The sequence below is a fragment of the Glandiceps talaboti genome, chromosome 4 (genome assembly GCF_964340395.1).
Source record: "Glandiceps talaboti chromosome 4, keGlaTala1.1, whole genome shotgun sequence".
In the NCBI taxonomy this organism is placed as follows: Eukaryota; Metazoa; Hemichordata; class Enteropneusta; family Spengelidae; genus Glandiceps; species Glandiceps talaboti.
In genome coordinates, this window is record NC_135552.1 from 2,709,135 (window position 1) to 2,723,016 (window position 13,882).

Below are 13,882 nucleotides of genomic sequence, written 5' to 3' on the forward strand. Positions count from 1 at the left end.
AGTCTGACCAAATAAGATCAACTCATTAGAATATCTTGGTGCCAGTGAAAGCATACTGGTCAGATACTGGTCAGACTATGATATAGTGACTTATTAATTGGTAAGCTGCCAGAAATAAAGCGCCGACAGTTTTCATTGCACAGATATTTATAAGGTAAAACAAATTGTGTGGTTCCGATTACGCTCAATTTTAGAATAGGTGTGGTAGGTAGATTTTTAGAAATTTCTTTTTTTTCATGTGTGAGTGTCTCGTTCAGGTAGTTATGTTTTCCGTTGTTTTCCATATGGTATCTGTGTTATTGGTTTCTTCTCATCAGATGTACAGCCATTACAGATTGGAAGGCCAGTTTTATATTCTCTTTTCGAGTTGATGTCAGTCTCCACATCCACTATTTCTTGCGAGACTTCACACAATTTTTGCGATTTCATTTTTTTTTCTCGAATACGTAATATGAAGAAGTTTAGAGTCGGCAGTGAAAAACTAGGAGGGGTCGGGTAACGGGAACCAAACAATTTTTTCGCCTACTTTCCAATTTTACTAGCAACATTCATCATGAATGTCATCTGTTATGAGGATATTCAATTTCAAAAATTGTTTTGTTTGGTAGTATGTATGTATGTATGTATGTATGTATGTATGTATGTATGTATGTATGTATGTATGTATGTATGTGTGTGTGTGTGTGTGTGTGTATGCGCGCGCGCATGTCGCAGTGCAACCTCTATTTGTGTAATGTTTGTAGAAAGCCATTTACATTTATGACTGTAAAATGGCGAGGGGGTTCTGTACTCATATTTTCTTGATTTTCACAACAATTTTTCCAACTCCCCCCCGGTAATAAATAATGACGGCTCCCTAATATCGCAGCTAGAAATAAATTCACATGACCTAAAGCCAAGAGATGTGTAACTTCTCTCACTTCCTGTTCTTCATAACCAATCAGTAACTACCACTTTTCCGAATTGCGGTAAAAAGCAAGAGCTCATCTGATTGGTGAAGAGAAAAGGGTGGAACTAACAACATATTCCCTTGTTACCATTAGCACAAAGAGTGTGTCAGGGGTCCTTCATAGTCAAATCCCTCTAGCTGTCACCGAGTATAGCTTTCAATTTTGCATTGTAGTTTAGTGGGATGGTACTGCATCTAGTGCTATCTGCGTGATATTCGCACACCGTGTATATCGTTTAGTCACAAGAAGTCCGTCGATTGTAAAGTAATTTTAGCTAGAGCTTATCCAACGCTCCGTTTTTCCACACTTAAATTTGAAGTGCCTCCGAACTTAAAGGTAAGTTTTTATCCTTGTTATGTCTTCCAATTCAATTCTTTCAAACCAGAGCAATATTTCTTCTGAAGCAATGAAACCTCTTAGCGGGTATGTTTCGGACTGTGGTTTACGACATTCGTCTAATGCACAAGGTTTCCGTACTCCAAACATCAAAGTCAGATAGAGTATACCGTTCCATGTAGTCGATTTAAACTGGCTACATTAAGCACGTCAAATACACCTTTAAAAATGTTTGGATTTTCGCTTATCAACCTTGTTTCAGTGGTATACAAAGACACTGGAAGAAACAACATTTGTCTGGCTCTCAGAAATGAAATATAATTGTAAACAGAAGTCATGATATATTGCATAAATGATATAATATCTAAGCTTGTCACCGCTTGACTAGTTCGAATGATATATTATTTGCGAAAAGGTGCGACAAAACAACCCGTCCATGTACATCCGTCTTTTTGCTGAAGACTTTGTAATCAGATGAGATCTATAGATGGCTTATCTTTCTGGCCGATAGCTATATGGTGGTTTCGTATAACCATCGCAGTTCATTCATATTACGGTATTAATCAGATCGCTGGAGAATACATTCATAGATTAAAGCGGTCGATATTGATCGCCTTACCGGATCTTATTAACTTCGAGCACATTTGCAACGCCAAGTCTAACACTTCATCACTTCCTATATATCCACATACATATAGTAGTTTAATACATGACAATGATGAAGTGAGAATGAGAGAGAGAGAGAGAGAGAGAGAGAGAGAGAGAGAGAGAGAGAGAGAGAGAGAGAGAGAGAGAGAGAGAGAGAGAGAGAGAGAGAGAGAGAGGAGGGAGGGACAGAAAGAGATGCAGATACAGAGAGAGGGGGGATAGACAGAAAGACATCGATACTTACAAATATCCATTCAAAATGAGCTCATAATATTCGTGGTATTTTGGTGTTTTAGGGTTTTTTGGTTTTTTTACACCGCAGTTGTCTATTCTATTGTGGCATACTATTATTAAATTCCATGATACACTGCTTTCGCCAGTCTATCTAACAAAATCGTCGATTTCAAGTTATGTCATGTTAATAATTGAGTATAAATTGTAGCCGGAAATCATCATGAATCAAGATACTAAGACAATGTATGAATTCGTACAAGTTGTCTATCCTTTGGTCGACGCAGTCAAGCATTAACCCATGACGAACAAATCTTCCTAGATGAAGATAATAAAACGGATTAAAGTGAAACCCCTCAAGAGATAGGATGCAAACATCTTTGCACCTCAGGATAGCGATTACAGTGACTAACGTGTAACAAGAGATTGACTTAATGCTGTGATTCGTATAGCTAGTAGATTCAATGTAAAGCAATGACATGAAACTATAGTTCTGTACTGAAATGGTCCAGCTCTAGAAATAAGCCAGAATAACCACCTCTCTTCTGATAATATTTATTACAAGTACCAGGCCTCTCCAAATTGTCTTATCCAGAAAGACTTTAGTTGTTCAAGATCCCCTCATTAACTTATTGTCGTGTAAGAGGTGACATGATTAAACTTTATTTTAGGTGATTTCAATTCCTGTACCTTAAAATCGAGTTTACCAAACTTCAAACAGTATGTTTCATGCCCAACTCGCCTGAACAATACCCTTGATTTATGTTATGGCAATATCCCAGCTGCATACAAAGCTACGTCTCTGCCACCTCTAGGAAATTCTGATCATAATACCGTACATCTGCTTCCTGCCTATAGACCTAAAATTAAAACTGAAAGAACTTTGAAGAAAGAATTTAAAGATTTAAAGTGTGGTCATTGGACAGTGAAGAACGGCTGCAAAGCTGTTTTGAGAGTACAGACTGGAATTTATTTTTTGAATTAAGTGACGATATACATGAAGCAGCTGACGTCATTTCTGAATGCATTACGTTTTACCGCGATATGATCATTCATGTGCGTTCTGTAAAAATATTTCCAAATAATAAACCATGGATATCGAAATCTCTCAAAAACACTCTGAACGAAAAAAAGATCGCTTTTCAATAAATGACCGCGTTGAAAGGAAACGTGTGCAACTGAAACTTCGCAAAGAAATACGTGACGCCAAGAAACGTTACAAAGATAAAATAGAATCACAGTTTCAAACTGGTAATATACGTGACGCATGGAAGGGACTTAAAGTATTTAACTGGACTGAACAAAGCAAAGTTCACCATTTGTAACTTACTGATAAGGGAACAAGAAAGAAAGGCAAATGAACTAAATGAGTTTTACTGTTGCATTGATATTCACGATTTTGGAAAGGAAATAGATAACATCTGGTTAGATCTTGAGAGCAAATAAGAAGAAGAAAACGAATTTGAAATCAGAGATAAAAGAGTTAAGTCTATTTTTAAGAAACTAAGTATAAGGAAAGCTATGGGTCCTGATAACATATGTGGTAGGTTACTGAAGGTCTGTGTATCACAATTAGCTAGTGTTTTCAGTAGACTGTACGTCATTTGGTCTTACAATGATCATACGATACCTACAATTTGGAAAACAACTACCATCTGCCTGGTCCCCAACACTTCCTACTACCATCTTGTAGCACTGACTCCCATTGCGATAAAATGCTTCGAGCGTATTTTACTTTGTCACCTCAAGAAACAAACAGATTCACACCTTGACACATACCAATTTGCATATAAAAATAATAGAGGTACTGATGATGCAACTCTCACATTACTTCACGATGTGTATACCCATCTTGAAAACCCAAGTTCATTTGTGAGAGTATTGTTTATTGATTTTTCATCAGCCTTTAACACAATTCAACCCCATATGATGGCTCGTAAACTTAGTGATTTGAACCCAAAACTCATCCTCTGGATAATGGATTTTCTTGTCAACTGTTCCCAGTCTGTTCGCTACCAAAGCGTAAATTCGGCCTTCCGTTCAACATTTCTGGGTGCCCCACAGGGCACTGTACTCTCTCCCATACTGTTTACACTTTACACAAGTGATTGTTCAGGTACCCATACAACTCATCTTATCAAATATTCCGATGACTCTGCAGTAGTTGACCTGTCAAATTCGGACCGTACTTACTTCAATTAAGTTGATAGGTTTGCTACTTTTGTAAGGAAAACTACTTAGATTTGAATGTTGAGAAAACTAAAGAGATGGTTATCGAATTCAGGAAGGACCCAAAAGCTGTGCCCGACCTTTTTTTATTGACAATGTTAAAGTTGAACGGGTGACTGAATATAGATATTTAGGTACAATCTTGGATAATAAGTTAAATTTCAAGGCCAACATTCACAAGAAATGTCAATCTAGAGTTTACTGTCTATAAAAATTGAGGGCCCTAAATGTAAATGCCAAGGTATTGCAGTCATTCTATCGGAGTTTTATGGGTCAGTTTTAACATTTTCTTTTTTGTGCTGGTTTGGTAGTCTCGGGACTAGCTACAAGAATGTCTTGAACAAGATTGTAAATGTGTGTAGTAAAGTAGTGGATGAAAAGCAGACTAATTTGAATGAATTGTTTACATCTCGTGTACAAAAAAAGCTAGGAAAATGGTAATTGACAAAGGCCACATTATGTTCCAACACTTTGAACTTCTGCCAACAGGGAGACGATTTCGTGTCCCAAAATTCAGAACAGTCAGAACCAAATCAAGTTTTGTGCCCACTTCAAAGACTTTTGAACGAAACTAAATGATTGTATTTTAAAGATATCTGCTCTGCATTGCTTTGTTTTTATCATTTTATCTGACCTACAGAGGTCAAACATCGTATTTCATTTTTAAGACATAAACGGTGTGTGCATTTTAAGTTGTACTTATTGTAATATGTGTTTAATGTATGGATCCACGTCACCGTAATTTCTCTATGTGAGATAATAAAGTTTTCTTGTACCTTGTATCTTGTATGTTCAAAATATTGAAGGGAATGTATGAGCTATGGGAAAACCAACCCTTGTATTATGTATGTAAGGAAAACATTAATGACATTTAACTATATAGAGACTGTAGTACACAGGAATCTCATGACTAAGTTAGGACAGAGCTGACAGTAGAGGCCAGAAAGGCCTAAAGTCAGAATGAATGTATGAATGTATGAATAATACCAATGCTTTGCCATGGTTACGGACAATTGGAAGTCAAATTTACATACATGTTACAAAACGTAAACAAAATGAGACGAAATTGAGTATTTATTGTATGTATGCGAGGATTGTTTGGTTTATGCGCTGTAGTCATTTGTAATAAAATAGATGTAATATAACCACTATAGCAATTTGAAATAAAACAAATAAAACGTAACCTGACATATAACTGCAGTTATACAGCATCGGACCAATTTTTAATACCATTGATATAAGTCATATTATTATAAATCAGTGCTGGCATTTTATACATTCATCATTTCTAGATCAGTGCTGGCATTTTATACATTCATCATTTCTAGATCAGTGCTGGCCTTTTATACATTCATCATTTCTAGATCAGTGCTGGCATTTTATACATTCATCATTTCTAGATCAGTGCTGGCATTTTATACATTCATCATTTCTAGATCAGTGCTGGCATTTTATACATTCATCATTTCTAGATCAGTGCTGGAATTTTACACATTCATCATTTCTAGATCAGTGCTGGCATTTTACACATTCATCATTTCTATATCAGTGCTTGCATTTTACACATTCATCATTTGTAGATCAGTGCTGGCATTTTATACAGTCATCATTTCTAGATCAGTACTGGCATTTTATACATTCATCATTTCTATATCAGTTCTGGCATTTTACACATTCATCATTTCTATATCAGTGTTGGCATTTTATACATTCATCATTTCTATATCAGTGTTGGCATTTTATACATTCATCATTTCTAGATCAGTGCAGACATTTTATACATTCATCATTTCTAGATCAGTGCTGGCATTTTACACATTCATCATTTCTAGATCAGTGCTGGCATTTTATACATTCATCATTTCTATATCAGTGCTGGCATTTTATACATTCATAATTTCTAGATCAGTGCTGGCAATTTATACATTCATCATTTCTAGATCAGTGCTGGCATTTTATACATTCATAATTTCTAGATCAGTGCTGGCATTTTACACATTCATCATTTCTATATCAGTTCTGGCATTTTACACATTCATAATTTCTAGATCAGTGCTGGCATTTAACACATTCATCATTTCTAGATCAGTGATGGCAATTTATACAGTCATCATTTCTAGATCAGTGCTGGCAATTTACACATTCATCATTTCTATATCAGTGCTGGCATTTTATACATTCATAATTTCTAGATCAGTGCTGGCATTTTACACATTCATAATTTCTATATCAGTTCTGGCATTTTACACATTCATAATTTCTAGATCAGTGCTGGCAATTTATACATTGATCATTTCTATATCAGTGCTGGCATTTTACACATTCATCATTTCTATATCAGTGCTGGCATTTTATACATTCATCATTTGTAGATCAGTGCTGGCAATTTACACATTCATCATTCCTAGATCAGTGCTGGCAATTTACACATTCATCATTTCTATATCAGTGCTGGCATTTTACACATTCATCATTTCTATATCAGTGCTGGCATTTTATACATTCATCATTTCTAGATCAGTGCTGGCATTTTATACATTCATCATTTCTATATCAGTGCTGGCAATTTCTACATTCATCATTCCTAGATCAGTGCTGGCAATTTATACAGTCATCATTTCTATATCAGTGCTGGCATTTTATACATTCATAATTTCTAGATCAGTGCTGGCATTTTACACATTCATCATTTCTATATCAGTTCTGGCATTTTACACATTCATCATTTCTATATCAGTGTTGGCATTTTATACATTCATCATTTCTAGATCAGTGCTGGCATTTTATACATTCATCATTTCTAGATCAGTGCTGGCATTTTATACATTCATTATTTCTAGATCAGTGCTGGCATTTTACACATTCATCATTTCTAGATCAGTGCTGGCATTTTATACATTCATCATTTCTATATCAGTGCTGGCATTTTATACATTCATCATTTCTATATCAGTGTTGGCATTTTATACATTCATCATTTCTAGATCAGTGCTGGCAATTTATACATTCATCATTTCTATATCAGTGCTGGCATTTTATACATTCATCATTTCTATATCAGTTCTGGCATTTTATACATTCATCATTTCTAGATCAGTTCTGGCATTTTACACATTCATAATTTCTAGATCAGTGCTGGCATTTTATACATTCATAATTTCTAGATCAGTGCTGGCAATTTATACATTCATCATTTCTATATCAGTGCTGGCATTTTATACATTCATAATTTCTAGATCAGTGCTGGCATTTTACACATTCATCATTTCTATATCAGTTCTGGCATTTTACACATTCATCATTTCTATATCAGTGCTGGCATTTTAGACATTCATCATTTCTATATCAGTGCTGGCATTTTAGACATTCATAATTTCTAGATCAGTGCTGGCAATTTATACATTCATAATTTCTATATCAGTGCTGGCATTTTAAACATTCATCATTTCTAGATCAGTGCTGGCAATTTATACATTCATAATTTCTAGATCAGTGCTGGCATTTTATACATTCATCGTTTCTAGATCAGTGCTGGCATTTTACACATTCATCATTTCTAGATCAGTGATGGCATTTTACACATTCATCATTTCTAGATCAGTGCTGGCATTTTATACATTCATCATTTGTAGATCAGTGCTGGCATTTTACACATTCATCATTTCTAGATCAGTGCTGGCATTTTATACATTCATCATTTCTATATCATTGCTGGCATTTTACACATTCATCATTTCTAGATCAGTGCTGGCATTTTATACATTCATCATTTCTATATCATTGCTGGCATTTTACACATTCATCATTTCTAGATCAGTGCTGGCATTTTATACATTCATCATTTCTATATCAGTGCTGGCATTTTATACATTCATCATTTCTATATCAGTTCTGGCATTTTATACATTCATCATTTCTAGATCAGTTCTGGCATTTTACACATTCATAATTTCTAGATCAGTGCTGGCATTTTATACATTCATAATTTCTAGATCAGTGCTGGCAATTTATACATTCATCATTTCTATATCAGTGCTGGCATTTTATACATTCATAATTTCTAGATCAGTGCTGGCATTTTATACATTCATAATTTCTAGATCAGTGCTGGCATTTTACACATTCATCATTTCTATATCAGTTCTGGCATTTTACACATTCATAATTTCTAGATCAGTGCTGGCATTTTATACATTCATAATTTCTAGATCAGTGCTGGCAATTTATACATTCATCATTTCTATATCAGTGCTGGCATTTTATACATTCATAATTTCTAGATCAGTGCTGGCATTTTACACATTCATCATTTCTATATCAGTTCTGGCATTTTACACATTCATCATTTCTATATCAGTGCTGGCATTTTAGACATTCATCATTTCTATATCAGTGCTGGCATTTTAGACATTCATAATTTCTAGATCAGTGCTGGCAATTTATACATTCATAATTTCTATATCAGTGCTGGCATTTTAAACATTCATCATTTCTAGATCAGTGCTGGCAATTTATACATTCATAATTTCTAGATCAGTGCTGGCATTTTATACATTCATCGTTTCTAGATCAGTGCTGGCATTTTACACATTCATCATTTCTAGATCAGTGATGGCATTTTACACATTCATCATTTCTAGATCAGTGCTGGCATTTTATACATTCATCATTTGTAGATCAGTGCTGGCATTTTACACATTCATCATTTCTAGATCAGTGCTGGCATTTTATACATTCATCATTTCTATATCATTGCTGGCATTTTACACATTCATCATTTCTAGATCAGTGCTGGCATTTTATACATTCATCATTTCTATATCATTGCTGGCATTTTACACATTCATCATTTCTAGATCAGTGCTGGCATTTTATACATTCATCATTTCTATATCAGTGCTGGCATTTTATACATTCATCATTTCTATATCAGTTCTGGCATTTTATACATTCATCATTTCTAGATCAGTTCTGGCATTTTACACATTCATCATTTCTATATCAGTGCTGGCATTTTATACAGTCATCATTTCTAGATCAGTGCTGGCATTTTATACATTCATCATTTCTATATCAGTTCTGGCATTTTACACATTCATCATTTCTAGATCAGTGCTGGCATTTTATACATTCATCATTTCTAGATCAGTGCTGGCATTTTATACATTCATTATTTCTAGATCAGTGCTGGCATTTTATACATTCATCATTTCTATATCAGTTCTGGCATTTTACACATTCATCATTTCTAGATCAATGCTGGCATTTTATACATTCATCATTTCTAGATCAGTGCTGGCATTTTATACATTCATTATTTCTAGATCAGTGCTGGCATTTTACACATTCATTATTTCCAGATCAGTGCTGGCATTTTATACATTCATCATTTCTAGATCAGTGCTGGCATTTTATACATTCATCATTTCTATATCAGTGCTGGCATTTTATACATTCATCATTTCTATATCAGTTCTGGCATTTTACACATTCATCATTTCTATATCAGTGCTGGCATTTTATACAGTCATCATTTCTAGATCAGTGCTGGCATTTTATACATTCATCATTTCTAGATCAGTGATGGCATTTTACACATTCATCATTTCTATATCAGTGCTGGCATTTTATACATTCATCATTTCTATATCAGTGCTGGCATTTTATACATTCATAATTTCTAGATCAGTGCTGGCAATTTATACATTCATCATTTCTAGATCAGTGCTGGCATTTTATACATTCATCATTTCTAGATCAGTTCTGGCATTTTATACATTCATCATTTCTATATCAGTGCTGGCATTTTACACATTCATCATTTCTAGATCAGTGCTGGCATTTTATACATTCATCATTTGTAGATTAGTGCTGGCATTTTACACATTCATCATTTCTATATCAGTGCTGGCATTTTACACATTCATCATTTCTATATCAGTGCTGGCATTTTATACATTCATCATTTCTATATCAGTGCTGGCATATAAACACATTCATCATTTCTATATCAGTGATGGCATTTTACACATTCATCATTTCTATATCAGTGATGGCATTTTACACATTCATCATTTCTATATCAGTGCTTGCATTTTACACATTCATCATTTCTAGATCAGTGCTGGCATTTAAACACATTCATAATTTCTAGATCAGTGCTGGCATTTTACACATTCATCATTTCTATATCAGTGCTGACATTTTATACATTCATCATTTGTAGATCAGTGCTGGCATTTTATACAGTCATCATTTCTAGATCAGTGATGGCATTTTACACATTCATCATTTCTAGATCAGTGCTGGCATTTTACACTTTCATCATTTCTATATCAGTGCTGGCATTTTACACATTCATAATTTCTAGATCAGTGCTGGCATTTTATACATTCATCATTTCTAGATCAGTGCTGGCAATTTATACATTCATCATTTCCAGATCAGTGCTGGCATTTTATACATTCATCATTTCTAGATCAGTGCTGGCAATTTATACATTCATCATTTCTAGATCAGTGCTGGCAATTTATACATTCATCATTTCCAGATCAGTGCTGGCATTTTATACATTGATCATTTCTAGATCAGTGCTGGCATTTTATACATTCATCATTTCTAGATCAGTGCTGGCATTTTACACATTCATCATTTCTAGATCAGTGCTGGCATTTTATACAGTCATCATTTCTAGATCAGTGCTGGCAATTTATACATTCATCATTTCCAGATCAATGCTGGCATTTTATACATTCATTATTTCCAGATCAGTGCTGGCAATTTATACAGTCATCATTTCTATATCAGTGCTGGCAATTTATACATTCATCATTTCCAGATCAGTGCTGGCATTTTATACATTCATTATTTCTAGATCAGTGCTGGCAATTTATACATTCATCATTTCTAGATCAGTGCTGGCATTTTACACATTCATTATTTCCAGATCAGTGCTGGCATTTTACACATTCATCATTTCTATATCAGTGCTGGCAATTTATACATTCATCATTTCTATATCAGTGCTGGCAATTTATACATTCGTCATTTCTATATCAGTGCTGGCATTTTATACAGTCATCATTTCTAGATCAGTGCTGGCATTTTATACAGTCATCATTTCTATATCAGTGCTGGCAATTTATACATTCATCATTTCTAGATCAGTGCTGGCAATTTATACATTCATCATTTCTAGATCAGTGCTGGCATTTTATACATTCATCGTTTCTAGATCAGTGCTGGCATTTTACACATTCATCATTTCTATATCAGTGCTGGCATTTTATACATTCATCATTTCTAGATCAGTGCTGGCATTTTATACATTCATTATTTCTAGATCAGTTCTGGCATTTTACACATTCATGATTTCTAGATCAGTGCTGGCATTTTATACATTCATCATTTCTAGATCAGTGCTGGCATTTAAACACATTCATAATTTCTAGATCAGTGCTGGCGTTTTATACATTCATCATTTCTAGATCAGTGCTGGCATTTTATACATTCATCATTTCTAGATCAGTGCTGGCATTTTATACATTCATCATTTCTAGATCAGTGCTGGCATTTTATACATTCATCATTTCTAGATCAGTGCTGGCATTTAAACACATTCATAATTTCTAGATCAGTGCTGGCGTTTTATACATTCATAATTTCTAGATCAGTGCTGGCATTTTATACATTCATCATTTCTAGATCAGTGCTGGCATTTTATACATTCATCATTTCTAGAGAAGAATGCACAAATCCAAAAAGCAGAATGAATATGAATTCCCAAATTAAGAATTTTTATTTTTATTTTAGGAAAATGATTTCTACTTCGTCAATTAAATAGGGAAAATAATATCTTTAAGCAGCAAACATTTGTATGAATCACAAGTGAAGCTTTTAAAAATTATTAGTTTATTATAAATTATTACTATTATATATTATAAATTTATATCACGTGAGGTTGAACTGATCAACGGACATAATATCATGCGTGTCAAGCGTAGTTAGAAGAACTTAAAGTCGATTAACTTTCATTCATTCAATATGAAAAAAAACATCAGAAAGTAATATACTAATAAAGTTGAAATACATTATCATGCCAGATATTTACTCTCAAAGTACCTCGAACTACTGAGTTAGCTCTACCGGCATTTTTGTATACTTTCGCGCCTAAAACTCTAAAGACAATATATGATTTTCGTAAAATAATAAAAAAATCAAGCTGATTTGGGTAAATATTTTTAAAGTAGCGTTCACCATGATGGTAGTAAATATGAAATTTTCAAGTTATTATTATTTTGTACTATCACTATAAACGTATATCCTGTTAGCATTTGTTTTGTTTCCAATGAGCCATTTGACGGATTTTTATTGGTGTAACACACACATTTACAAAGCTATCTCTCAATCTATCAACAAAGTGATATCATCTAGTGACACATTAGCAATCAGTGTGTTGCATTTTATAGAATAAACTCACGACATACGAATGCCGAATGTTTTCAAATATCAGGCACACAAAAGGTTCGACCAATTAGAGCTATTTTTGTCACATTAGGTCAGCTCCAGTACAATAGGTGTATTGACGTGTGCGAACAGTAGATGACGAATTACTGTTATCATGTTTTTTCTAGTTTACATAGGTTAAAACGGATAACAATTAAAACAAGTTATATAGATCCAATATATGAAGATGATCGATACTTGTCGTTTTTATATTGTAACAATTTTATATGATATACACTTCCTTATCTTAAGGTTTTGTTAGTTTTAATGGATCTCTATATGAATATTAACTTGTTTGCCACCACATTATTTTCCATCTGTTGAAATACACATTTATCTGTTAGGAAGTATGAGAAGGGGCAACGGGAGAGACCGACACAGACACAGACACAGACACAGACACAGACAGACATTGCCCAGACATGCGTGCAGAGAAACAGAGATACAGATAGATATGGACAGACAGACTGACGGATAGATAGGATAGACACACAAAACGCGAGATGGAAAGAGAAACAGAAAGAGATAGAAAGCGAAGACTCTAGACAGGAATCAAATGAAATAAGCGAAAAAAAGAAACAGAAAGGAGGAGACAAGTTATTGGAGAGCGGTGATTAGAAAGGTAAAGGCGGGGGGGGGGGGGTTTAATTCCGATGACATATATTAATGGGTACACTTTGTGTAGGTATATTCAACTACTTCATCATTCGACTCTTCGTTAATAGACAATATAATTAAATTTGCAGTATTAACTTAAGCAGCGCCATCGCCCTGATACTTAACCCACAGTTTCATTTATTAATATCAAAAGTTAGCCATTTGAAAATCCGCGACCTATGAATCATACGATATGTTAGGTCATCATAAAACAAAGATCGATGATTAACGAGTTAATAATGCCTTACATTTGTTGTACATTCATCAATTGAAAATGGATATTGAAATTCCATTCTAATAGTACATGGTGATAAGAACTTATCGAA

The 13,882-nt window shown here is 34.1% G+C and overlaps 1 protein-coding gene across 1 annotated transcript in view; it reads left to right on the top strand.

Moving 5' to 3' along the window:
* The first annotated feature begins 1,090 nt into the window (after positions 1–1,090).
* Positions 1,091–13,882, top strand: part of LOC144434577 (uncharacterized) — a 21,465-nt gene continuing 8,673 nt past the window's right edge. The window contains exon 1 of the transcript XR_013480830.1: positions 1,091–1,286. The gene's annotated coding sequence lies outside the window, so the exon portion shown is untranslated. The remainder of the gene's footprint in view (positions 1,287–13,882) is intronic.